Source organism: Amblyomma mixtum, chromosome 5, assembly GCF_055824585.1.
Source record: "Amblyomma mixtum isolate Tamu chromosome 5, ASM5582458v1, whole genome shotgun sequence".
NCBI classification, from domain to species: Eukaryota; Metazoa; Arthropoda; class Arachnida; order Ixodida; family Ixodidae; genus Amblyomma; species Amblyomma mixtum.
In genome coordinates this window covers 48,108,236-48,133,034 of record NC_143016.1, presented here as the reverse complement: position 1 = coordinate 48,133,034, position 24,799 = coordinate 48,108,236, and the positions used below count along the sequence as shown (strand labels likewise).

The following is a 24,799-nucleotide window of genomic DNA, read 5'->3' as shown; positions in this document are numbered from 1 at the left end:
GCAAGTCCCGCGAGCCTGGACACTCGCCAGGCTCGTTAACAACTGTACTATTTATCTTTCGCACTGGAGCCTTGCCGGCCCTAACGCAGAGTCGTGTAATGCGTGTGGGAGAAGAAAGTAACTCCTGCTTATGAGGAAATATCAGGCAGTTAATGAGCAAGCGGGGAAAAACAAATACAGGGAGAGTCGAGGGGGAAGGGCGGGGAAGGGGGAGAGAGAGCGCATCTGGAGGAATCGCGCTTCTCTCTTCTTTCTGCGTGAACTCCGCAGCTACATATACCCGCCGCCTCGATAAAAAGATGGCCGGATAACCTTCGAAAGTCCTCCTGCATGCATTAGCGTCCGGTGCGCGCACCGAGAGATGCAACGTGCAGACAGGCTGCCGATCCAAAGATGCATATACCCCCTGCATAAAGTGTGTAGAGCATAACGCGCCTTCGAGGCTGCTGGCGCACGCTCGGCTTCTTGAGCTATATCCTCGACCGCGATTGCAGAAGCGTGAGCGCGGGCTCTCGCTTCGCGCCGCTACCTGGAATCTTGCTTTATTTCGCGCTCCTATTTCCGGCGGTGATTATTATGACCCAATCAGGCACGCGCTCCACGGCGTGCTCCCGTAATGGCGCGTCTCCGTAATGCGCGGGTTGTGCCTCTCGGGCTCGTCAGCGTGTTGCCACCGCTGCGGCTGATGGTTCGCTGCTCTCGCCGAATCGTCAGTCAGCCAGTGGCGCGCCGCGTGTCTAGAAAAATTCCAGCCCAGTCCTTAATGCGAAAGCACCGCAGACTCGAGGAAACGACGAGCCATGTCTGCGCTCGCTCGCGCCCGGACAGAATAAGACGAGAAGGAGACGGCCGGGTGGCGCGGTGGGGAGGAAAGAAAAAAAAAGCGTAGATGCATGTGCAGGACATTTGCGGCATTCCTGCTGGCGTAATCGCTGCTGTTGCCGCTGGTGGTGTCATGCGATAAAGAAGAAAAAATAACGAGAAAAGCGCGGCCGGACTAGTGTGCAGTGTTGCGTCGTCCACGCTCGCCGCGTTAGCTTGTCGTTTTAACGGGCGGAATGCGCGCATTGTGACAAACGCACCCGTCAAAATTTGCGGGGAGTTCCCCCGAGCGCTTGCTCGCTCCGTCCCTACGACGACGTTAGTTTGAATTGTAAAGTGGTAAGCGCGTTCAAGACGTAACTTACGACCACATGGTGTTGGAGCTTAAGAAGGTGTTATTCCTCATGCTGTTCAGGCCTAGCGAGTTCTCCGCGCTTCCTTGACCGTCGCGCTGGCGTTTTTAGATGAATTCCAGTGACGTATACGTGCCCGTATGAAGAGGAAAGTGCCGTTCGCGGCTCGAGTGCCTGCTCGGCAGTTGTTACGGCAGCAGCTATTCGCGGCTGCCTGTCAGTCTGGAATGCCATAATAATAATCGCTAGCGCTCTATAGCAGGTCTCGTTTCACTGCACACGTTTCCGGTTTCGCATGCCGGCCAGAGAGGAGCGTTTCCGCAATCCGACTTCGAGAAGCGTAATTGAAAGTTGAAATAACGGGTCTCGCGCGTATCGATCGACGTATAAATGAGAGGGGCGTGTCTTTTTCCCGCAGCATACCCTCCGCCGCAGTTCGGCGCCTAGGGCATCCTTATCCCTGCTAGCTGCTGCTGTCTCTAGACCGGCGCTATGAGTCTCGATCACAGCCGGCCATATTTATCTGCATACGAAGTGCAAAGGAGCCTGCATGTACCGATCTTTTAGTGTATGTTCAAGGGCCGCGCGGTGGGAATGCAGTTCGGAGCCATTCGCTACAATGAGGTGACCCTCATAGACCCACAGTGTCATGTTCAGTGTATGAACATGCGGTAGTTAAATATTACTTGTGGTAGCAAGGAAATTACACCACAGAAAATAAAAAGGAACGCACACACACTATGCACTGCTGTGTACAGCCTTTGTCAAAAATACATAGCCCAAAATGTTTGTACCGTCAGCGTTTCAAATCTCTCGATGATGGAAACCACGGTCGCCTTCACCCATCCTTACGACTATCCAGGGGGAGCCCCACAGTACGGCTTAAAGGTAAACTCTTTGGGCTGTATATGTTTTTGTTAAAGGCTGTGCCTCTCATATCACCGCATGTACTATATAGGTAATGGCATGACATGCACCCATTGATCGATGAAGAGTAAGACATCCACCCCTTACAAACATTTATTTAGGCAGTGTATAGACTAGTCTATAGAAAATGCAAATCGTATAGACAGTCTTTAGACAATCTGTACCCTTGTGGCCATACACTTTTAGTAGTCTTTTGTCTATAGACAGCCTATACCGACGTAACGGCGGCCGCCATTTTGTTGCCGTGAAGCACAAGCGAATGGCCGCGTGCGTGTCTAATAAGATTATCGCCTCCTGCTCCGGCCGGCACCAGTGAAGCCGCACCTTGGACAACAAAATGCGCCCGTGACGTCACATGAATCACTCCTATAGACTATGAATAGACAAAAGGAAATATCTATAGGAAGGCAATAGAGTCCGTAAGAAGTCTGTAGAAAGTCTATAGACAATTTTTACAAGGGTCGGTAAAACACTGAGGACGAATGGGGGACTTGCGCAAGGCAGCATCTGACAGCGTTGACAACACGCGGTTATTTCTCCCGTTGTTTCACAAGCACAGCCGTATACGGCGTTGTAACACAGCAAGCGCACACCGCAATGGTGGCCCGCTTCTTGCGGCGGCCGGTAATGCAGCGGCAGCGCGTGCTAACCCCTAGGGAACCGGTATGCGTGTTTGCTTGTGTGTGTGTGCGGGGGGCTGCTGCCGCGAGAGCGGCCAGTGCACGATTAGGCAGCAGCAGCGGCGGCGCTGCGATCCCTGCGAGAACAACGGCAGCATGCAGCCCCTTGGGTCGTCCTGCCGCTGAGAGCGAGTCTGAAGGAGGCCGCAATTTCTCTTCGGACCTCTAAACCTCGGCTCGCGGGCACTTCGAGCAGGTTAACGAACGGGCCTGCACCTTCCGCAGTACCTGGCTGTTCAAAATCCCGCATGCAGGCTTTTCCACAAAACAGACATGATCCCCAAGCAAGATGGGTAACTGTCTGATTTCGGCAGTTACTACTAGCCGAAAGCGCGAAGTTTTTTGTCTCCCTCTCCCCAGACGTGTTTCTTACTTCAGGTCCACACCTATGGCCCTCGTCCTGTCGCCTATGCGACTCTTTTAGTGAGAGCATTGCAATCCTGGTTGCTCACCTGTGACATGTGGAAAAGCCACCTTGCGGATTTTCGTCCGTGATAAGACTCTGGTTAACGCATATACTGTTATAGCTCAGTGAAGTAACACTGTCACAACTTCTTATATAAGCGGAGCTACACTATTTCTAACAATGACTACGTTTGGTCGCGTTCGGCTTTTGTATGCTTACAAGTTTGCTTGTGTCAGCGTATGCCAACGCTTATGCTTTGCGTATGCTAACGCTCATGGTTTGCGTATGCTTTTAAGTATATTTTCAAGTATGCCTTCATATTTCCGAGTCCCGTGAGACATCTCTATCAGCTTGACAAACTGACATCCATTTTGATGTTCTCCGATGCGTGAGGTCCCGAGGCAACGTGCAATTGACGCACTTCGGTGTAAGGTTAGCAAGGTTTGTGATAATGTTGTTATCACCGCCACCCCGTAACAATGTATACCTTTTACACGCTTATAAGCGTGCTCTCGTGTAAGTGCGGGTCGCATAAAAAAAAAAAAACGGCAAAGAATAATTGCGCTTTATGCATAATTTTCCTCGTGCCGCATGTTCTGTGGGGGATGACGACAGGTGCAAACCTGCGATGCGCGATACCATTCAGACTCCGCCTATATACACTATCATACAGAGGACTGCCATTAAAGGGCCCTGCCAGCCTGCTTTATTGCAGGAGGTTCCAGCCGGTCGTCGTATACGTCAAGACTTTCAGCGCATCGTCTCCACGGAGGGTCTACCCATGCTAATTCGTTTTAAAATGCGGGTCGTCGCACAAACGAAGTTCCACTGTAATGTGGATTCCACTGCAGTCGAAAGAAATGGAGTGGGAAAATTCAGCTTTAATGTAGGGGTGACATCCCGTCAAAACCTAGAAAAGTAATAAGTGAGGCCCTTACAAACGTGTGTGTGGTAAATCAGTCTATAGACTTTAGGCGCTACGGATAAATGACGTCTCCACTACGCTTTCCATTGCCACAATACATGAATTGCCTTTACTAAGCTTACCGTCTCCCCCATTTTGACATCACACTCGCCGATGATGAGAACACGTCTCCATTTTCCCCACAGGAAACGCAAGAATGACCAGGCATGCCTCGTGTAACGATACATATTGTGTCGTAAAGCTGCTGGTAATTCCACGTGAGGCGCCGCTGCACGCAGACTGGTTGCGCGCCGCGTTACAAAAAGTGGGGAGGAGGGGGGGGGGGGGGGGGGGGATATAGAGAGAAACAAGAAGAAAGAAGCACACGGGAAACGCCTGGCGTACAATATGCATCGCAGTGTGAGAATGCATTGAAGGCGACCGACGGGCTCCTCCGCCGCAGCCTTGGAACGTGTCTGCGGGCACGTACACGACGGAGTCGTTCGGCGGTTTTTGTGCTTCTTTTCTTATTCTCAAAGGAAGCCACTGTCGCTTGCAGTGCCAAGGCGAAGGCGCTTATTCGCTGCGGTCCTCTCACGTTTCAGCAGCAGTGGGATGAGCACCGATCGAGCGTGTACTGAGTCTACTGACATACCGACCCGAGATACCTGTAGCTGCGTTAAATAGCCATGCGTATATCGACAGGGTTAAATCCCGAGGAAAGCGTGCAATCGCCCAGATCCTGGAGCCGGATTAAATAAAGATCCCCGGCTGGTCTGTATGGATTTCGACAGGTGGAGAGAGAGGGGGGAAGAAGCCTTTGACCGAGGCATGCAAGCCTTATCTTCGCCAACAACCCCACCTGATTGCTTTTGCGTACAGAAGGAAAATAAAGACAAGAATCGCTCAAACGTGCGACATGTCTTGTTCAGTACAGCTCGTTTTATGGTCGGGAAAGTGCTATCGCGACAGGTTTTAATTTCAAGGCCATTTCTAGCGTCGGATTGATTTCTCTCACATACCAAACAGTCGCGCTATCTGGCATGGAAGGGGGAGGAAGTTGCTTATCAATTAATTGTTTCGCAATAAACAGAGGTTTCCGCGGGATGTGAACATACCAAATCTAGTGAGAACGTGCAAAGATAGAATTAAATATAAACGACCGCGCTGTTTGTCTCCTACACGGTTGTGTGCATCCTGAAGCAATTTGAGTGTCGGTAGTATGCGAAGCCCTGAATTTTAACACGTTGAAAAGCACAGAACAAAAACAATGAGACAGCACCGTCGGATAATGTTCTGTACAAAAATCAGCTCAAAATTCCTAATTCAGTCTAGTGTAAGAATACGTTTGATTCCAAGTTAGTGGAACTGGTGTGTGATTTCAGTGATAGGCAAACACTCATAAACGCACGTGCACGTGCACGCACGCACGCGCGGAAAGACAGTACATTATGGACATTCAGCATGCCTTTTACGTATCCTACATCACCAAAGACGACCCAAACCAGTTCGGACGGACCTGCCCAATGGAAGGTTCCCAAAACTCGGCAGAAACTGCGTCGATGAAATGCCGTTGCCGTTTTTGAGGGCTGTTTGAAGGATGTATACAACCTGAGCACGCGAATGGCGGAAACAGTCCGTCGACCATATATAGCGTCGGTACGTCTCTGCATGTGTATCTTAGACACAAGTGGATTATAGAGGCCACTGGCGTAGTCATGACCTGGCTTAGGCTCTGATGATGCCGCGAAGGACGTCACATCGCAGTAGCTTTCGTTGTTTTTTTGTTTTTTTGTTTCTTTCTGGTGATTAAGGCGCTTCTTGAAGAACACCTCGACACATGTCTCTAACCACTCTGGCTGTTGAAGCAGCGCTACTTCCTGCCTTCACCGTCACCCACATAACCCGATTCGCAACGCGCCGTAATTTATCGCATTAAGTTAGCTCGTATTTTGTTAAATTTAGCACCTTAGAAAGACAAAGCGGCAGTGTCCTGATTATGCACTCTAAACATGAATATGCCTATATCGGAGTGAAAAGGAAATAAGTTCTCCTTTTGAGCACTCCGGAGTGCGCAAGAGGAGAACTTATTTCCTTTTTACTCCAATCTGTTTAGATTGCAGGACACCCGTTATGGATTGCACAATTTTTACAAAGCATCAGCGAAAAACAGACCAGAGAGAGACGACACATGCGTCTTCATCTCCCTCTCGTTTTCCACCGCGCGCGGTAGTTTTCCTTGAAGCATGTCTGACCACCTCGACCGGACATTTATGTCTTTACGAAGCGCGCGGCTTTACGGCAGTTGCCCTTAGTGCGCAACTATTAACTGGCACGGGGCGTTACACGGCTCAATTTCATTCCACATCACAAAGCCGCTTAGCGCAAGCTTTTGAGCATATGCGCTTAGGACCGCGATAACTTTATTGAAAAAAGTGAAAAAAAGAAATACATTAGAAGAGCTGCCCGAGAAACATAAAAAAGCTCGTGCCGAAAGCAGGTTCGCATATTCACCACCTAGACAGGATAAGAGGAAATTTCCATGTTGAGTCCCAGTTCTTTCACAAGCGGAGTGTATACACCCTTTGTGGGCAACCTACGACTGCCCCGAAAGGGTAGCGCACTTATTTCCTGCTTCCTTCCGTCCGTTTTACTGCATTTTCTTTCCCCCGTCCCTGTTCGTTCGCCCACCCTCTCTTTCTCGGGTCAGGTGCTCCAAATGTGGAGGACGTAGCCTACGCAGCCGTTACGGCTAACGGGTCCATACCGGTCGCGCGTGTTTTGCCCTGAAGAAGGTCTAATATGCGATGGTCGGTCTTTCTATGATGAAGATGCTATTAATGATCAATACCGCGCACGCTGCCCCCCCCCCCCCCTCCCCCCTCCACCGACCTCTTCTCCGCACCTGCAGGGCTACCGTGGTGTTCTACAGGGGACAAGAGCATCACGCCGCTGCCAACACGGAGCGGGGTGGGGGGTGGGACCCAGAGAGGCGGTGGTGCCGTTCTGGGCGCGTGCGCGCAGAAGCAGCAGCGCACCACCGAAGAAAATAAATGGAGAAGGGCGAGGTGGTGGCTCTTTCTTCGTGCCGGCCCCCCCAGGCGCGGAAGCGTGAACGCGCTGTGCAAGGCCCGCACGACTGGCGCGTGGGTCACGCTCCCTCGGGCCGGTCGGCCGGCCGCGCGTGGGATGCGTCCAGCGCCAGACCTTGCGCCCACACCGCTGCGCCGAGCAGGGAGGTCACGCCGGCCTCGGCGAAGAAGAAGAAGGGGGTGGAACACGCGTCCGCCCGCGCGGCCGGCCGGACGGGCGTGTGTGCCGTCCCGTTGGCCCCGTATATCAGTCCTGCCGCCGCCGCGCTGCTCCGCATGCAAGAACTCCTCCTGTCCCGCGGGCGAGTTTATAAGGTGATGACGCAATCGGAAGGAGCCGTAGTAACTCATCCCCCGCTCGGAACGCTCCCCGTGGCCTCAGAAAGCCTGCAGCTGCCTCACCTCGCGGAGCAATCAAACGTCGCGGCGTGTGATACATGTGCTCTATGAACTCATCATTAAGAGCTACGACGTAGAAAGAGCGGACGGCCGGACGTTTCAGCTGTCGTGCGAGGGCGGTGAGGGGGTGTGTTTTATTGTCCGATCGTCCGGAACAATGCAGTCCACGGGCTCTTGTGCAGCGACGGCTTCGCGTGCTTCGGCCTCGGAAGATTCGAGGCAGTGCGACCTCGATAAGAGGAGACGGGCACGTGCAGCTGTCGAAACCTCGAGTTGGTTGAGCGTTGTACTGATGTGAGTGGGCTTTCGCGGCTCGAGGCTGAAGGAGCCCGTCACGGACGACACCTGTTGCCGCGAGCGATGGATAATGTGATTTAGTTCGAAATGTACGGCTGGCCTAGGCCGTCTGCCGTTGGCCGGAAACAATATGTCGCCAGATTAGTTGTACTACCGCAAAATGAGCAGAAGATTAGGTAAGAGAACCTTGTATGCCACCTTTGGCAGACAAGGCACCAAAAGATTCATCCTCACTTGAACAAGAGGATGCCGTAACTTAAGAAGTGGTAGTTGCGCTGCTTGCAGATGACTTATATCAGAAATCACACGCTCAGCTATGATGTGCTTCGCTTCGTTTAAGTGTGATCGGTTGAGCCATAACCCCATGCCTCTCACGGTGTCATACAAAGTGCCACATCGAAGCATGGTACTGTGGCAATTAGATTTGTTCTGTTGACTATGACGAAATTTAACAGCGCAAGGGCAGCTTTGGCCAAAGAGTGCCTTGACACAAGATATTTTACACAAGGTGGAGTTAAAGACCCAATTTCCAAGCGTTCCAACCAAAAGAAGCCGAGCACCAGACTAGGGGAAATCTTGTAGCCATTGTAAAGGGGCGGGCTTACACGACAGCTCTGGGAATGGTACCTCGAACCTTCCGCATACAAGGCGGATATGTGTTCAGTTTGAGTGCAATGGACAACTTGCAAAACTGCGGGAAAGCTGACTAACAGGAAGATGTTTTCCAACCAAGAACCCTCGTTCACAGACACGTTTTCGCTTCCTGCAATGCTGCATGAAGGGTTTAACCGCGAGGGGAGATGAGTCAGCAGCCCTGCACTGTGTCCTTCTTCGAAAAGGTGTGCGGGGCGCCCCACAAATCTGCGTGAACCTGAAGCCCCGCCAGACATTGCCAGCTTTCGAGGTAGAGTGTAAAGGAAAGCTTTGCAAAGGTTACAATGATGCATTCCCTTGACGACTGCCTGTCTCGACCCGCACCTGTCCTTCGCGTCTCGGCTCTATTGTGTCCTTTCAACAATTTCCCTCCCATACAGATAAAGGGACGGCTCTCCTCTCTCTTTTCGAACAAGAATGAGAGATTGCCGTCTGCGTACGAGGGTTCTTGGTTGGAAAATTGTAGAGGGCAGTCTTCCGTGAGCTTTGTCACTCAGGTATCTGGATTGAATTACTTGATGACTGAAAACCGCGTTCGTGAAGCTTCCTTTCTCCAATCTCAACACACAAGAAGATATGGGCCGTTACCTCTGAATCCCCCGCTGTCAACATCATTACCTGCATAAACAGATTCTTTAGAAATTGCCAGTATTTCATTCATTCATTCATTCATTCATTCATTCATTCATTCATTCATTCATTCATTCATTCATTCATTCTCTCTCTCCATTGCAGTTCCTGTTGCCGGAGCGCAAACGTCACCCAAGAGCGACAGCAGCGCGGAGGGGTGCTAAGGCAGAGCCCGTTCTTGCTTGTGTGTCACGGTCATCGCGCGGTCCGGCCATCGGCGCCGTTAATGGCCGGGCAATTCGAGCCAATTGTCCGCCTTCCCAGAGCTCCGTTTCGGGAGCGGGTCGAACGGCAGTGCACGCCTGGCCCGAGAAAGGCGGCCGGGCTATTCGGAGGAACCGGTGCGTCCAGACGGACAATGGCTTCGGCCACGCCGCGCGGGCCGTTGACACGTCGGCGGGACAATGAGCGTGGTCGGCCCTTTTCAGTGCCGACACTCCGCCGGGTGCTCAGAAGGCGCAAATGGCCGGGCGCTGGGCAGTGTTTCTCGCCTTGGTCAGATGGACAGCGACACACGGTCCAGCTTCGGGCCACTGCTCGGCCGTGCGTGCGCTGGGCGGAAACATTGACGTCACACTGGTCCCGCGTCTCTGGCGTCCAGCTCGGCGGAACTTAAACGCCCGACTGAACTCGAGGTTACGGTTTCCGCAAAAAGTAAGACAGTGCGGATGGGACGGGCTATGGGTGCTGTAACAAAGTGCTCAAGGGGTGACATTAGTGAGCGTTTTCCTATTAAGCGAGGTAGCCGCGACTGGGCATTAACAACTGAGCTCGCGTGCAGTGCATCTGCGTCAGCCATCTTTGGACATGGCTTTTACACCTCTCTGATCACTTGCGAATAGCGAAACGGCTGGAAAAAAAAAAGAGAGAAAGAAACGTAGTAGTGGGTGTTGTGTACAATCAACGAAAGTTTCGTGTTGCCAGCGAGGCTCTAAAGGTGCCCTTTTTGCAATGGAGTCAGCATAAACAGCGAATTTCTTCTCAGCTGTGTCAGGCGGAGTTGCCCCAGTTCCGTTTCAAGAGAGAGAACTAGTCTAGAAGTTTCAAACCAAACGTGCCCGAAGAGTTGCTGTCCTGCACGGAGTATCGGGCGAATGTTCCGAATCCCGGTCTAAAGTGGTCGGTCTCCGTTCAGACACGTGGCGAAGATATTCGTCGCGCCAGCTACCTCGAACTAGAGTACATTAGCCTTTCAGACCAGATTTTCTCCTCTCCGGGGACGCTTCGTCGGCGATGCGCCAGTCAAGGCAACGGTGCGACCCGCACGCGTCAGAACCCGAAGAATGCCCGGCGGAATCTTTACGACGACCGGACGGGCCCGGACCAGATCAGACGCAGTGCTTCTTCGGGCCGCTGCATGCGTTCCTCCCCTCTGTCGCTCGACTTGCCCTTTTCTATCTTCTTACTTTTTCTCCCACCGCCTTTGAATTACGTGCCGCTCCTTTTAAAAGAGAGACAGAAGAAGAAGAAAAAAATAAAATCTCGTTCGGTTCGCAACGACGCTCTCGCCCGCGGGACAATGGCTGACAGGTGCCGCTGCTGCGGTCGACGAACTTCCAGCCGGTGACGACGGTTTTCTGGCGGGCTTCCGTCGACCGTGCGTGGCGGATCCACCCCCGTCGGCTCTCCGCGAGCAGCAGCAGCAACCCCCGGTGTGTGAGTGTGTGTGTGCCTTCACGTGAATTTGAGCTGCGCCGCCGTCGTTCTCTTTCCAGGTTCGCTCTTCTTTTTTCCATCCCATTCTTCCTCGCCCGGTTTCTTTTGTGTGTCTCCCGGGATGCTGCTTCCTCGTCCGCTCTGCCGACGTGCTCTATTCCGGCGTTTAACGAGTTTCCACATTCCGACGCGCAATCGTTCCGGTCATGCCGCGCGCGAGAGCTGGAAGCCAGTGTTGTTTTGCGCTTTTGTTTCTTTCTCGCTCCTCTTACTCTCTCCCCCCTCTCTCTCTTGTTATTCTCGCTGGCGCGCTGACACATAACGTACGCACGCACGAACCCATCTCTTCCACTAGAGGCAGAGAGACCTTTGCGTGATGACACCCTTTTTCCTCCGATTTTTATTTTTTACTTAGATCCTACCGTGTGCTCGAGCGTCCTCGACTATACTAGCCTATCCTAACGTCGACATGGTGCTTTGCAGGGTTTCGCAACGCAGGCTACAATCAAGAAGCGTTCATGGCCTGCTGCATTTAAGGAAAATTGAAGGTCCGTGGCGACTCGTGTGGATGAGGCCGTGACTGTGCCCGTGGGAAGCTGGAAGACGTGAACGAGATTCTTCGCGATAGTTCGCAGTGGGTGCCCGGCAAGTTACTGGTAGCGAGAACGCGGATAGAAGGATCGAACTACCTTTCGACCAGCACTTCGTGCAACCTACCGTGAAGTTTACGAATTAATAATGACTCGGATATTTTCATTTAAAAAAACAACACTGATCGCTTCGCCGCTTCAACCATGGAGAGAGAAAAATTCGATTGGGGTGGTACGGGGATTTTAATCCGGCTAACAGGCGTGAGCTCGCCCTGTTGCTTCAGTACACGCTATTTAATGTACTGGAAGCTATGGTGACAGATTTACTTTCAGGCATTCAGATATGTGTTGCTGAATAGGCTGGTCATGAAATTGTGCAGGCAAGCATTCCTATTTCTTTATGTGCATTTAGAAACATTAGCATACGAATCCACGCTTTTATGTGTTTAGTCAGTATACGTTAAGCTGCTTGTTTATGAAATCCTGGCTCAGTTAAAGGGGTTCTGAAGCACTTTCTGAGGAGAGTACATAAACTCGCTTAATCACTGCTTTCTTTCGCCATGAACACCTCAGCCAAACAATACACTTCTACATGAAGCAGACAATCCAATCCATAATCATGCGCGAAAGTTGGCGAGTCCTTTCCGGCGACTTCTTTTGATGCTCGCGCCATCCTCCGTCGCAAGTTCCTGCGTATTTGTGCTCAGAGATTGTTATTGGTTAGGTCTGGGTCAAGAATGGCAAAGTTTTCGCCAGAAAAGACGTGGGGGCTTCCGTTATCAAAATCGCGTCTCTTTCAGACATTGACAAAATGACGTAGGGAAATTCATTATTGCTGCTATGGCTTCTTTTTCAAGTTTTGACGTCTGTTTCCAATCGTTCCATCCAGTTTCTTTGAGTTCTCTTACAATTCTTCACATTAACATTAGAAGCATTCGAAAACATTGGAATCAATTTCTGGTGATCGCACAAGACCTTTACCAAGTAGTAGACGTATTTGCTTTCACAGAGGTAAATATTGCTGACAATATTACCTGCATGTTCAAGCTTCCGGGTTATACGGAGCATTTCCTCACCCGCCAAATGGGTAAGGGTGGAGGAATTGCTGTTTTATTCAAGGATTCATTATCGGTTTCCAATATCAACATCTCCATCAACGCTGCAGAGGCAATGGGATTTGAAATTTCGTACAGCAACATTTCGAGTCATCTCCTTATCATATACCGACCACCGTCTGGAAACGTGGCTAATTTTATCACAGCATTGCATGACGTTTGTAAGCAAAGGTTTAGCCAAGGTAACCTATGCATAATGGGTGACTTGAATATTGATCTGTTAAAGCCTGAGAGAGCATCTGCACAAAACTACCTAAATGCCCTTGCGGATCATGGTATAGAAACACTACTTTCAGATCCTACTAGAGAAGAGATCGTAAACAACAGTTTGTGTAAAACTTGCATAGACCACGTTAACGTACGCGCGTCGGACTTGTCTTATGTTATGGCAGCTGTCATTCGAAAGAAATTAGCGGATCATTACTTTACACTATGCCACTTTGCTAAGGTCGATTCTGCACAGAAACCTAATGATAGCAGGTGTGTTATGACTATACTAGATCGAAAACTATTTGACAGTAAGGTGTCATCCTTCGACTGGAACTCATTTATATCACGAAATAACAAAGATACCGCCTACGATAACTTTGTATTGGTTCTTAAAAATTTAAAAGAATCCTGCAAAAAAAGTATCATTGTCAAAAAACGAAATAATAATTGCTTCTGGCTTACAGCTGACATTCTCGCAGCCATTAGATGCAAAGAAGCGCTGTGGTCAAAATGTCGCGCTTCACCAAAAAATGCAAACTTACGAAATGAATTTCGGGCTGCTAGGAACAAAGTAACCGCTCTTCTTCGGTCCTCTAAAAGGCGTTACTATGCTAGCCAGTTTCGCAATTGCCACCATGACGTGGCCAAAACTTGGGCTATCGTGAACGAACTGCGTGGGCGTCAGCGTAGACCGGTCAAGGACGCAATAGAGCATAGTTTTGGTCACTTGACATCCTCTTTGGCAAATGATTTTAATAACTTTTTTTTCTAAAGAACAGCGCATTGCCCGTGCCACATCACGTTCGCCGTTACTTCCTTCTTCTGTGATTGACTCAGCATTTCTTCCACACATAACAGAGCCAGATCTTTTCAGCATAATCTCCAGTCTACGGCATAACAAATCGGCTGGAATTGATGGAATATTTATCAGCGACCTTTCCAGAAACTTCCAAAGCATGAAGTGTGTCCTTCTTTTTATGCTAAATGATATGATTGAAAGTGGCTTCTTACCATGCTCTCTTAAACAAGCGCGTGTTATACCACTTTACAAGGGTGGCAAAAGAAATGATATCTCGAATTATCCCCCAATATCTATCGTGTCGTGTATATCACAAATTTTAGAAAAACACGTCTTATGTACAATGTCAGCATTTTTGCTGAGGCATAACGAGCTTAGCCCACATCAATACGGATTTGTTGCTGGTTCTGGTACCCAAACGTTATTAGAAAAGATGTCGGATTCCGTTCATTCTAGTTTTGATCAAAATGAAGTGGCATTTGGTCTCTTTCTTGATGTCAGGAAGGCATTTAATACTGTTCACCATGATAGTCTCTGTGAAAAGTTGTTTTGCTATGGTTTTCGTGGTCCTTTTCAAATGTTACTAAGAAATTATGTGTCTCAGCGATCTCAAATGGTGGAACTTGGACCTGTGCAAAGCAGAATTATAGACTTATATAGTGGTGCTCCCCAGGGATCCATCTTATCACCCCTCTTATTTAATCTCTATGTTAATGACCTCCCCAGCATTATAACTTCATCACAGATTTATCAATATGCAGATGACACCCTCCTCATCTCATCTAATACAGATTTTTCTTGCGCACTCCGTCAACTTCAACAGGACGCTACTAATCTATATGATTGGTTTCAATGTAACCTGATTGATATAAACCCCCAAAAAACTCATCTAGTGTGCTTTAGAAATGCACACAAGCCAATCCCGAAAAACGCTGCGGTTTTTTTGCACAGCTCCAGTTGCACTGCATGTTCTTGCTACCCCATTACATGTGTTCCGTCCGTGAAATACCTTGGCATTTACTTCGACAGTGATTTATCCTGGAACACGCACATGGCACACCTCAGTAAGAAGCTTAGAGGCGTCGCATGCTTGCTCTATGCTCTAAGGGCCTACCTGCCATTTGCCATAAGACGTTTAATTGCACAGTCTTTGGGGTATTCTCTGCTGAGATTTGGCATGTGCCGTTTCTTCAAATGTTCTGCAACATGGAAAAATAGGATAAACCGTATTCTCAAGAATACGGCTAAGAGTGTCATCTATTCAATACCCCATAAACAGCAAAGTGTATTCCTTTCTTCAGGTCTGCCTTCCTTTGACATTGTGTTCAAACAAATCACTGTACTCAGATATTTCTGGAACTCTGAATTTCGGTTCCACAACGTTAAACCAATCCCATTAAGAAAAGTTTCTCGATATATTGTCCCTGCAGTGCGAACTCATTTTGGTATGTCTATGAGGTCATATTATATCCCATGTATATTCAATGAGATGCCTGATAATGTTTTCAACTTGAACACTCGCAGACAGTTACGTGATGCTATTGCCGAGCTTGAACAGCTCTAGTGCATATGTTTTAATGTACACAAAACATAGAATTGATTTGGTAACGGAGGTTGTTGCTGCTGCCGGACGGCGCCCTACAAGCCCAATTGAGGCTTTGGCGCGTCCGCGTCTTGTATTGTTTCTTTGGTGTGAATAAAGTATTTATTATTATTATTATTATTCATTCGGGCCTCACGCGGCTGCCATGGTCGCTTCGGCGGGTCAGGAAGATCCCCCCCCCCCCCTCCCCCCTCCCGCACCGGGCAATTTCCGGCGGAGGAGCGCTGACTTTGAGCGTGCAAAAAAGTGACGAGAGGAGAGAGAAAGGCGCGAAGACGCCGAAATTCAAATGCTGGCTACAGATAACTCAGCTTCTACAAAGTGCATCAAAAAAAATTATTGCTGGAGGATATTCGTAGAGCGGCGTCCTTTAACACCCTAGGAATACCGCACCTTTAAAATGAGAGCCCCTTTTAGACGTGGGATGCATGCAGCGGCACTGAGAGCAATTCAGCTTTTGTGTGAGCATTGACGAATTAAAAGGTGAAACTTCAAGTAAATGAGACACGCGGTAAGCACCCTAACGAGTGAGCAAGCGAAAGCTATCGTGAACCATTTGCTCCCCTGCGCTTCTTGTTTATTAAATTTTGCTTTCTCATTCCTCGATGCATTGCTACTATCCATTCTCACTGCAGCCTTGCGCTGTGCGGCTCTTGTTGTTACAGTCTGGTATTTCTTGCCGTAGATAGCAACGGAAAGTGCGCTGTTCTTCTTCACACTGTTCATTCCTGTATAACAACTCTCACTGTTTATTCATTCTGTCTGCTTTTTGCTCAGTCGTCTTGAACATCGCGTCTCAGAGAAGCCCTCCTGGCTCATGTGTCGTCGGGATATTAAACTTCATCCTCTTTATTCAGTGTGCCAAACTATGGCAGCCTGCGCATTTCCCGCAAACTTAGAAAATAACATCGATGACAATCTTCCATGCAAAGTCGAGCAATAACACACAACTGAGACTCACAGGTACGACGTCGACTTAATCCCTCGTCACCGATTCGTTTTCGTGTCCGGTAGAGATCGCGGCAGAACGGATCAAACTTTCCGGGCCCTCTCTCAAACTCGTGACTCATTTCACATGCGGCGCCGCACTGCATAGACTCAACGCCGGGTCCGCGCGGAGTGGCAGTCGATTGGTTGCTAAGCAACCGCTCTATTGTCGCCAACGTTGGAAGCGGGCAACACAGAAGCATCCGATCGTTGTGTCCACCCTCTTCACACAGGGGCGTGTCCGCGAGGCAGCTATAGTTAGCGCTGCTTGACGTTGCTCAAACGTCACTCAGGCGCCGCAGGAAAGCGGCCACGATTTGCCCAAGCCACCCTTGTGCAAGCATGGTCGAAATGCTTTCCGCACGCCATGCGCGGTTATTCAGGCCGCGAAGGGCCATAGCATGCGTCACAGTGAAGCTGATGCAGCAACTGCATCAGCTTCAGCTTGCTGCGTTTTAGGCAGCAAGCGTGGAGGCGTCCTTTGCGGAAGAACTCGCTGCACTTATGGATACAAGTGCAAAACTTGTACGTGGAAGAGGCGGAAATAGGAGAGAGTGTGGGCATTCGGTTGTTATTAATCGGTTGGTTGTCAGCTTCATGAAGAGGGTTCGCATGACAAATTACAAGATACCCGAAAGAATAACCGAAATTGAAATGCATCCTATTTGAAAACGTTCTGTCTTGAGGTACACTCCAAACACCAATACGCCTATATGGGAGTAAAAAGGGAATAAAGCGTCCTCTAGCGGAACGTGCTAGATGGCAGTTTACTTCCTTTTTACTCTTCTCTGTTTAGAGTGTAGATAGTAGAGAGATTTAGCATAGCGGAGACGTATACCGGATTAGTGGACGCCTCCTGCGCACGAGCAGTTGCCCCGCCCCTTCCACTGCGCATGTGCAGGAGCCATCAAGTAATCTCGTATACGTCTGCGCTAGTACGTATTCGCTATGCTAAAAGCCTCTAATGGACGCACGTATGCGTTTCGGGGAGCCATATAGACGATGTGCGTTGCTTCAGAGATGTGGAATGTAGATATTCGCCTCGCCGCATATGTACTGCAAAAAAAACAGTCACACGCTGGTGCTACGGTGTAATGTCTCAAAAATAAAAAAATTATCTTCTACCGTTCATTCTTATGAAAAATCCAGGAATGCCGCCGCGGTGGCTCAGTGGCTATGGTGCTCGGCTGCTGGCCCAAAAGACGCGGGTTCGATCCCGGCCGCGGCGGCTAGAATTTCTTTGGAGGAGAAATTCTAGAGGCCCGTGTGCTGTGCGATGTCAGTGCACGTTAAAGAACCCCAGGTGGTCGAAATTTCCGGAGCCCTTCACTACGGCGTCTCTCATAGCCTTAGTCGCTTTGGGACGTTAAACCCCACAAAACCAAACCAAAAATCCAGGAATTAAAAAAAAAGGAAAAACAAGAAAGGGGTAAGGGGGTGAGGAGGAGGTCTGCTAATTGGGGTCGCTCTGTACGGCACGATAGGAAGTTGCCGCCCCGACGTACCGACTGCTGTAGCTGAGTTTGTGCTAAAGGGGGGTAATTAATATCACGCGACGCGACACTGCCGTGATATCAGCTGTCGCCTCACATTGCGGTCAGCACGCGTACGCACTACACGAATCGGTATAGAAGAAGAAAAGAAAACACTGAAACTGGTTGTGATCGCGGTGTGTCATTTCCGGAATATCTCTTCCGGCTCCTTATCCTGTCCAACCCAGCAGCAGGACGGCACCGGACAAGAATCCCGTTTTATCTTTTTCGCGTTTCTTCGGGCGACAGCTTCAAGATAAAAACTAGGGTATTCAGGCCTTCCGTCTTTCTTCCATGCCACGTCTATATATAAAATATATTCTGACGGCTACAAGGGGGCACGATAAGGCGAAAGAAGAAGTGTCAGCAGCAAGGACGGCCTCCTGCGGCGTTCACTTTCCCAGTGCTATACATATTCGTGCTGCTATAACACCCTCTCCGTGTTCCCAAGCTTCCCCTGCACCGGACGCTCGTGCGTCGGCGATTGGGGCGCCCCCACTCGTTGGGGCGCACGCCAGCGTCCCATTAAGAGCGCGGCGGGTCCATCGATGTGCCCCACTTTGTGTCTCGGCCGAGAGCGACGTCGTCGTGTCAAGTGGTGGGAAGACAGCCGCTATCGAGCGCAGGGCCGGAACGTATACAGGTGTAGACCGGGCGCTTCTCCAACTACTAACACGCGACCGCCTCCCCCTCACCTGTCATGGTGACAAGGGGTCATCTCCAACAAGAGCTGTCCCCCTTGAGCAGTGATCTCCGTGCATGGCGGCTAGAAAGTGGTGCGCCACTTCCTGTTTCGGAGCGAGCAAGTGTAGAAGAAATGAAATCAAATCAAAGGCAGCAATCTCCCTCGCCTGCGGGTTCCCTCCGTCCTTCGTGCGAATCAGTTGAATTCAATACGCGGTGATGATATCTCGGTGACCGAGAAAATGTTTCCCCTTGTTCCTGAAGCCCTGCCGCACCCATGGGCGCCGCTTTGCAGTTCAGATCTATTTTCGTTTAGCAGCTTTAGTGATGTAGATACGAGGTAGATATCACTGGAAAAGAAAACTTTGACAAAAAATTAAACTCATTAACAGCGCAAGTTCAGGTAATTAGCTTTGAGTCATGTGACGACTGCGCACTGTTTCTTGCAGGCATATTAAACTGCAGGTATTGCAGGCTACTACCGCAGCTTTCGTAAGCACGTTTTCTTCTTCAAATCCACACACACGCGCGCTGTTGGTTCCCGACGCTCTTGACGTTTCCTTCCTTGCTGCGAAAAGTAGTGACCTGGCGCAGGGTTGTCCTTCAAGCGCTTATACAGCTAGGCCCACTATGCAGCAGGATACTCGAGCCCACGAAAGCTGACCGTCCATCCCATTAGGCTAGTGATGAAGGTTGAACACATAGTAACAAATCCATCAATTTTATATGCATGCGTTCTTCTCGGTACGGGAGAACACGTCGTTTTGTCGACTCGAAGAGGGGGCCACGCTGTTTTTACACGCGGAAAATGCGTCCGTCGGTGCATACGAATACATATGCAGCCTTCCATCGCACACGTGCAAGCTCCCAGGTTTTCCCACGCATGCCGGACAGACGACGCATGCGCGAACCAACGCAGTGAAGCATACGGCAACGGTAGCAGGACGAACGGAGCCCTATGCGCGCACGCATGCATGTTATGGTAATGAGGGGCTCCGTGTTCGCGCGCCCGCGAGAGAAACTTCTAAAACCTGTGAGTTTTCTACACTGCAACGCGCGTGTTTTTCCTGTGCGACGCGCGCGCTGCCTATCGGGGCCACTGCATGCATGCAGGGAGGTTGATTCCGAAGCAACTTGACAAATGCGAGAAAAGAAAAAAGAAAGAAAGGATGCTATACTAAGTTCCTTCATCGCATCTGCGTTGGCGCGCGTGAAGTCGTGTATGCAGAGATACGCGGCCAACCTTATAGCTGCGTAGTTGCCTCCCATGTTGTTATATGCGTGCTTCCCGCGTTCCTTTGTTTTGCATGCGCCATTACTCACCACGCTGGTTTCTGACGCTGCAAACACATACACACAAGTGAGGCGTGGGAAACGAGGAAGCGCGCGCTTTTTGAATTTTTTTCTTCCCCCCGATTCCTAAACTATAGCCCTACTCGCGCACGCTCCTGAAATCCGCGCATGCCAGGCGGCGGGCGCCGTGTCGTTTCTTCCGCGAGTCGCGTTTTCACGACTTTCGACTCCCCTACCAAGTATATATATTTTTCCGCCTAACGCCCCTCCCGCGCTCTCTGTTCAGGAAAAAAAAAAAGCAACATAGAAGGAGACTCATTTTGCTCGCGACCGATCGAAGACCAGCAGCCGTCAAAAGTTGGAAACGCTTTTTTGTTCCACTAACGACGTCAGCGCTGCCTTGGGTGCCGCGCGGCGATGGAGGTGCTTCTGCGGTGCTATTTTTGAGGCGCCTCTTCTGTCGTCATGTTTTTGATGGTTTCCCGTTTTGCAATTCCCACCACTCACTTTCGCTGTCCCGTTTCTTGCCGTCTTCTTTCTTTCTGGCGAAGAAGAAGCAGCAACAGCAGCGCCGTGAAAAAGGAGGGCGGCGTCGGAAAACAACTTTCTCGTTGCCAGGTGCCTGTCGATCGGGACGAGAGAGACACGAATAGAAGAAAAGCCGCGAAAATAGGCTCGTATATAGGATTGCGCGAACGGGACATGCAGCTGCGTGGACGACCGCGGAAGCCGTTAGCGCGGTGAAGAAAAATAGCCGCCGAGCATTAGCGGGGAGGCGCGCAGAGAGTCACTGCGAGTGTCTACATGTATTATATACTCCCCGGCTCGTTGAGCACCCTGAGTATACACAGCTGCTCGGAGCGCAGCCGGGGTATATCCCGAGACAAAGGGAAAACTGCACGCATGCGCGCGATTGTGTAGAATAGAATCGCGCGACTGGTGGGAGCCGTCTCTCCGAGTAGTACACATACGCTTGCAGCTGGCCAGCGCGGACTGCCCTACTTGTTCTCAGGGACCGCCCGCACATATCCGCGAGATGAAGCCGCGAGAACGGAGGGAAAAGCGAGACGTATAATTTCGACGCCTTTTGGGAGCACTTTCTCCGGTAACCAAGCGGCCAAGGAAAGCGGATCTACGATCTGAATGGAACATCAAAGAGAGAGAGAGAAAAGAAAGATGTAAAGTGTAATGCAATTACAGCTGGGAACGCGGAGGTAAGAAAAAGTGGCCGCGAAGCGCATTTATAGCGGATCAAAATGTGGGCTTTCGACGTTGTTCTTTACCACTGTGAACTTCATTCCCGCCGAAATCATTTTCCAGGCTTCTTTTAAAACGCGGAATCTCTGCTGTGTGCGGGCAGGAATTTCATTTACTCTCGTATACGACCGCCGACAAGTTGCTCGTTTTTCCCACGGTCGAAAGCCTTCCCGTCGTCCCGCCGGTTGCAGAGCGGCCCAGCAGGTGGGAAAAGAGAGTCAGAGTGCGTTGCACAAATCACTCTATATACACACTGTTCACGTGCATGGACAGGTGTTTTTTCGAGGGCTACCAGTTCATGAACAAAAATGCCCCATCTAAACCGGATAGACAGTTCCCGACGTGAAGGAAGAGAGGAGCGGGAATTTTTTTTTGCGAAAGGCAGGCGTTGCCGGTCGCCTTCACCGCACGACGCCCGAGACTGGTTTGGCCTGGCTTGGCCACTAAACGTCGGTGACGACAAAGGACTGCGCTATGCCAGACGAACGTGAGAGAAAGAGAGAGAGAGAGAAAAGAAAGTAAAGTAGAATTGAGCTGCATCGGTAAGATTAATGGCTCGTGCACAGTCGCGTACTGGAGTCGTCTTCTTCAGCGGTTCAGAGGAGCCCCTGTTTCGCTACCTGCCCCCCCCCCCCCCCCCCCCCCCACCCCTCGTCCCCCTTTCCCCTTACCCATTTTCCTACTGTCTTCTGTTCCCTTCTCGTTTGGCCGTTAGATTTGTACGTCGGAACGACACCTCGCGTGCGTGCGCAGGACACGCAATCGTGCATGTTTTCGAGCGCGTGTGCGTCTGAGCGAGTGATCGGTGGCCCCGTGGAGACATACAGCCAGCGCTGTCGCATTATATATCCGCGCCTCGTTAATGGCTGAGCACGTGCCTCTATTCATCTAGTCCCAGATGGGGCACACAGAACAACGCTGACGGAGAGCGGTGGACGTGTGAGCGTTGCTGCTTCTGTCGAGCGCATAGGAGAGATGACGCGCATGCACGAGTTGAGCATGGCCCACACGAATGTAAGCAGTGGGTTTCTTGCCTCTATAAATACCCATAATGGCCGCCCCTAATCCCCTAATTGTGTCTTACGAGCCGCTCTCAGAAAATGTCGCTAGGTGACCGGAGGCGACTGCCGTTAATGCGATGCTATCAGGGTTTATATGCGTGAGAAATGACTCAGAACGAGCAATTACAGGGAAGGCAAGGAGCAGCAGGAGCAAATAATTCACACAAGAACAAAAACAGAAGCCAGTTGTGGCCGGCAAGTTAGAATCTTTTGTGCAACATCTATGTAGAACGGCCACGTACTACGCGACAAATTTATCCCGTGTTTAGTCCCTTCCATGATGCTCGACTCGGGATGTTCGATCCGGTATTCCTATATACTGATGATCCTCAATGTGTAGTAGTACTGATGTGCTTAGTGCAAATCGGCGGCTGCAGTCAGTCAATAGAAGCCTTAAAAGCGTACACGATCCTTATTTCTTCAACGTTCATTCTGGGAAAGGCGCCTGTATCTACTCTCGTGCCTCTCACACTGCAGCACTAGCAAGCCTTAGCCGCGAAGGTGAGCCAGTTTAATGTCTGTAGCACGACTCGCTGTCGTCAGCGGTCGATCGACAACACGCAACCATAACGACTAAATAAAGAGGGAGGAACTCTTCTTTGTGTATTTCTAGCCTTGAGCACACACCAAGGCACCGGTCAATAGCGGCACAGCCCGTTTTCATTAGCGTGCAAGTGGATGTATACAAGTGGACCGCATCGAGCGCGCGCACTTTTGCGGCCGCCCGGGCTGTTGAAACTCTGTTTCATCTCGGCAAGACGTCATCGCGCTGCTGTTGGCAACCCGCAATTACCACCCGCGCTGTGCCAGCCGATGACCGGCAGCGTTTCGATCCCAGCAGACAAAACGGACGGCCCGCGTAGACCGTCCCCGGAAAGGTATACAGTCGTGATTATACGGGACATCGCCTGGCGACGCCCACGGCCGTCGTCGATTGTCGTATCGTGATTGACCCGTTGGGACGCGGCTACCGCAATGCATGCACCTATCGGAGTCAATGCCAGCGAGGCAGCCTTTTAAAGCAGCCTTCTATACAAGAGGGAGAGACTCGGGTGATAAAAAGGCCTGTGGCTACGCCGCACTTCAAGGATGCTAGGCGGGAAAAGCTCACAGACGGCCCTCGAAGATCAAACGAAAGACGGTGTTGCCTTGGCTGGGCGCTGTTTTGCTGTTGCTATGCGGCATCGGCGGTGTCTAGACGAAAGGAAAGGGCGCAGCCACGAGGAGATGATGTTCATTTCTGAAGACCATGGAGCGGATGTGATGTGCCAAGAAGTTTACTCTTCTGAGTTGCTTTCTGAGGTCTTTGTTGCAGCGGCTTTCAATTTTTCTTCTTCTCGTTTTTATTTCAGAGCAGTGATAAAGCAGACAAGGCAATCCAAGCATACCCTAACCTTTCCGCCACATACTGTTTAGGATGCAGGAGAACAGTTTGTCACTGCAAGGCTTAGTAGAGTTTTACCTGTTTAGAGCGCAAAACAATAAAGAGAGAGCATCAAGTAATGATAGTTCGCCTAGCAGCTTTTGTCCTGGTCCAGTTTACGAAGCGTACAAGGGATATAGACAAGGGATAGAAATAAAAGCACCAAGTCTCTTTCCAGTTTGCTCCTTCTACCAGATATGCAGAAAGGCAGATACGAAAAAATAGTGATTGACTCGCAAGTAGCAGTCATACACGCCTTCGCGCGCTATGGGAAAATTTCGCAGTTTCACTTTTGCAGGGAAGTTTTTGAAAACCACTAGGTATGGTCTCTGGTTGTTCACCACTTGCATCAGGATTTTACGGTGAGATAAGGTCCCTCGTTAACACTAAAACGCAGCTGTCCATAAGCAAGCCCTGGACTCTTCACACGCCACAAATTAAGGAGCCCGTTTTGCGGAAAAGCCGGCGTCGTTGACCATGAGCGAAAAATTCAAGAATTAAGTATAATATACTCTGTCAGAGACCTTTTGGACAGCTTTTCTCCCGGCCAGTGCGATACGTTGGCACGCGAACCGTTGATTTGTCGCCGCTAGCGTTGAGAACTTGGGTAGGTGGTTATGATAAAGCTTGATATACCCTCGCGCACTAAAACCACGTCAACGAGGAATTAAATGCGGCCGTCCAGTCCATCTGTTCACTCGACCGTGTCTTTCTGTGTGTTAGAAAGCCAGTGCTTTGTGTGGTATCACTCAGAGATCACAGTCTCAAGCGATCATGCTGACCTTGTCGAGCTCCTGATAAAAGCTTTGCAAAGCATGACTCGCGTGGATTCAAGCGGGGAAACGACGCTTAGCGTTTTCTGATTTGGACACAATGTTAGAATAAAGAAAAATAATAAAATAACAGTGAACTGTAGCACAGAATAGACGAATGTGTGTTTAACCGACGAAAACACGGTCCCGACTCGAATTCATCACGTGTCTGAACAGTAGAGACTCCCAAAACGTCCGCATTCAAGCTGTGATAAACGAAGTGCCAAAGTTGACGCTTTGACAGTTGGACTCGGGACCGCGAACTTGCCATAGCCCCATTCAATCTTCGTTCGTGAGGACACAGTCCCCTCCACCAGGCCGAAAAAATTCGTCCCATTAAAGGTACAAGTTTGCTCTGAACAGAAAATGACGTCCCGAGACTTCGGAGCTAGCATCCGCGATGGGCCAAGAAGTCCGCGCAGTGCGCGTCAGCCACGGCACCGTGCGGCACCCGATGGCGTGTAACCCAGAAACCACAGACACTGACGTCTCAACGCTTCACTGCTTTTCACCACTCTCTCCCTCAGACCAGCGCCTCATTTGCGCTACACGCCGCTTCGAACGCAGGAGCACAAACTTCCCCAACAGCGCGCGCGCACTGGAAGCTGGTCGA

At 50.3% G+C, this 24,799-nt stretch overlaps 1 protein-coding gene across 2 annotated transcripts in view; it reads right to left on the bottom strand.

Moving 5' to 3' along the window:
* RhoGEF64C (Rho guanine nucleotide exchange factor at 64C) overlaps positions 1–24,799 on the bottom strand; it is a 128,527-nt gene that overhangs the window by 51,531 nt on the left and 52,197 nt on the right. Inside the window, exon 1 of one of the 2 annotated variants that reach the window (XM_089544334.1) lies at positions 16,099–16,269. The exons of the other annotated variant lie outside the window; for it this stretch is intronic. The gene's annotated coding sequence lies outside the window, so the exon portion shown is untranslated. Of the gene's footprint in view, positions 1–16,098; positions 16,270–24,799 lie in introns of those variants that run through there. 2 annotated transcript variants of the gene reach the window in all.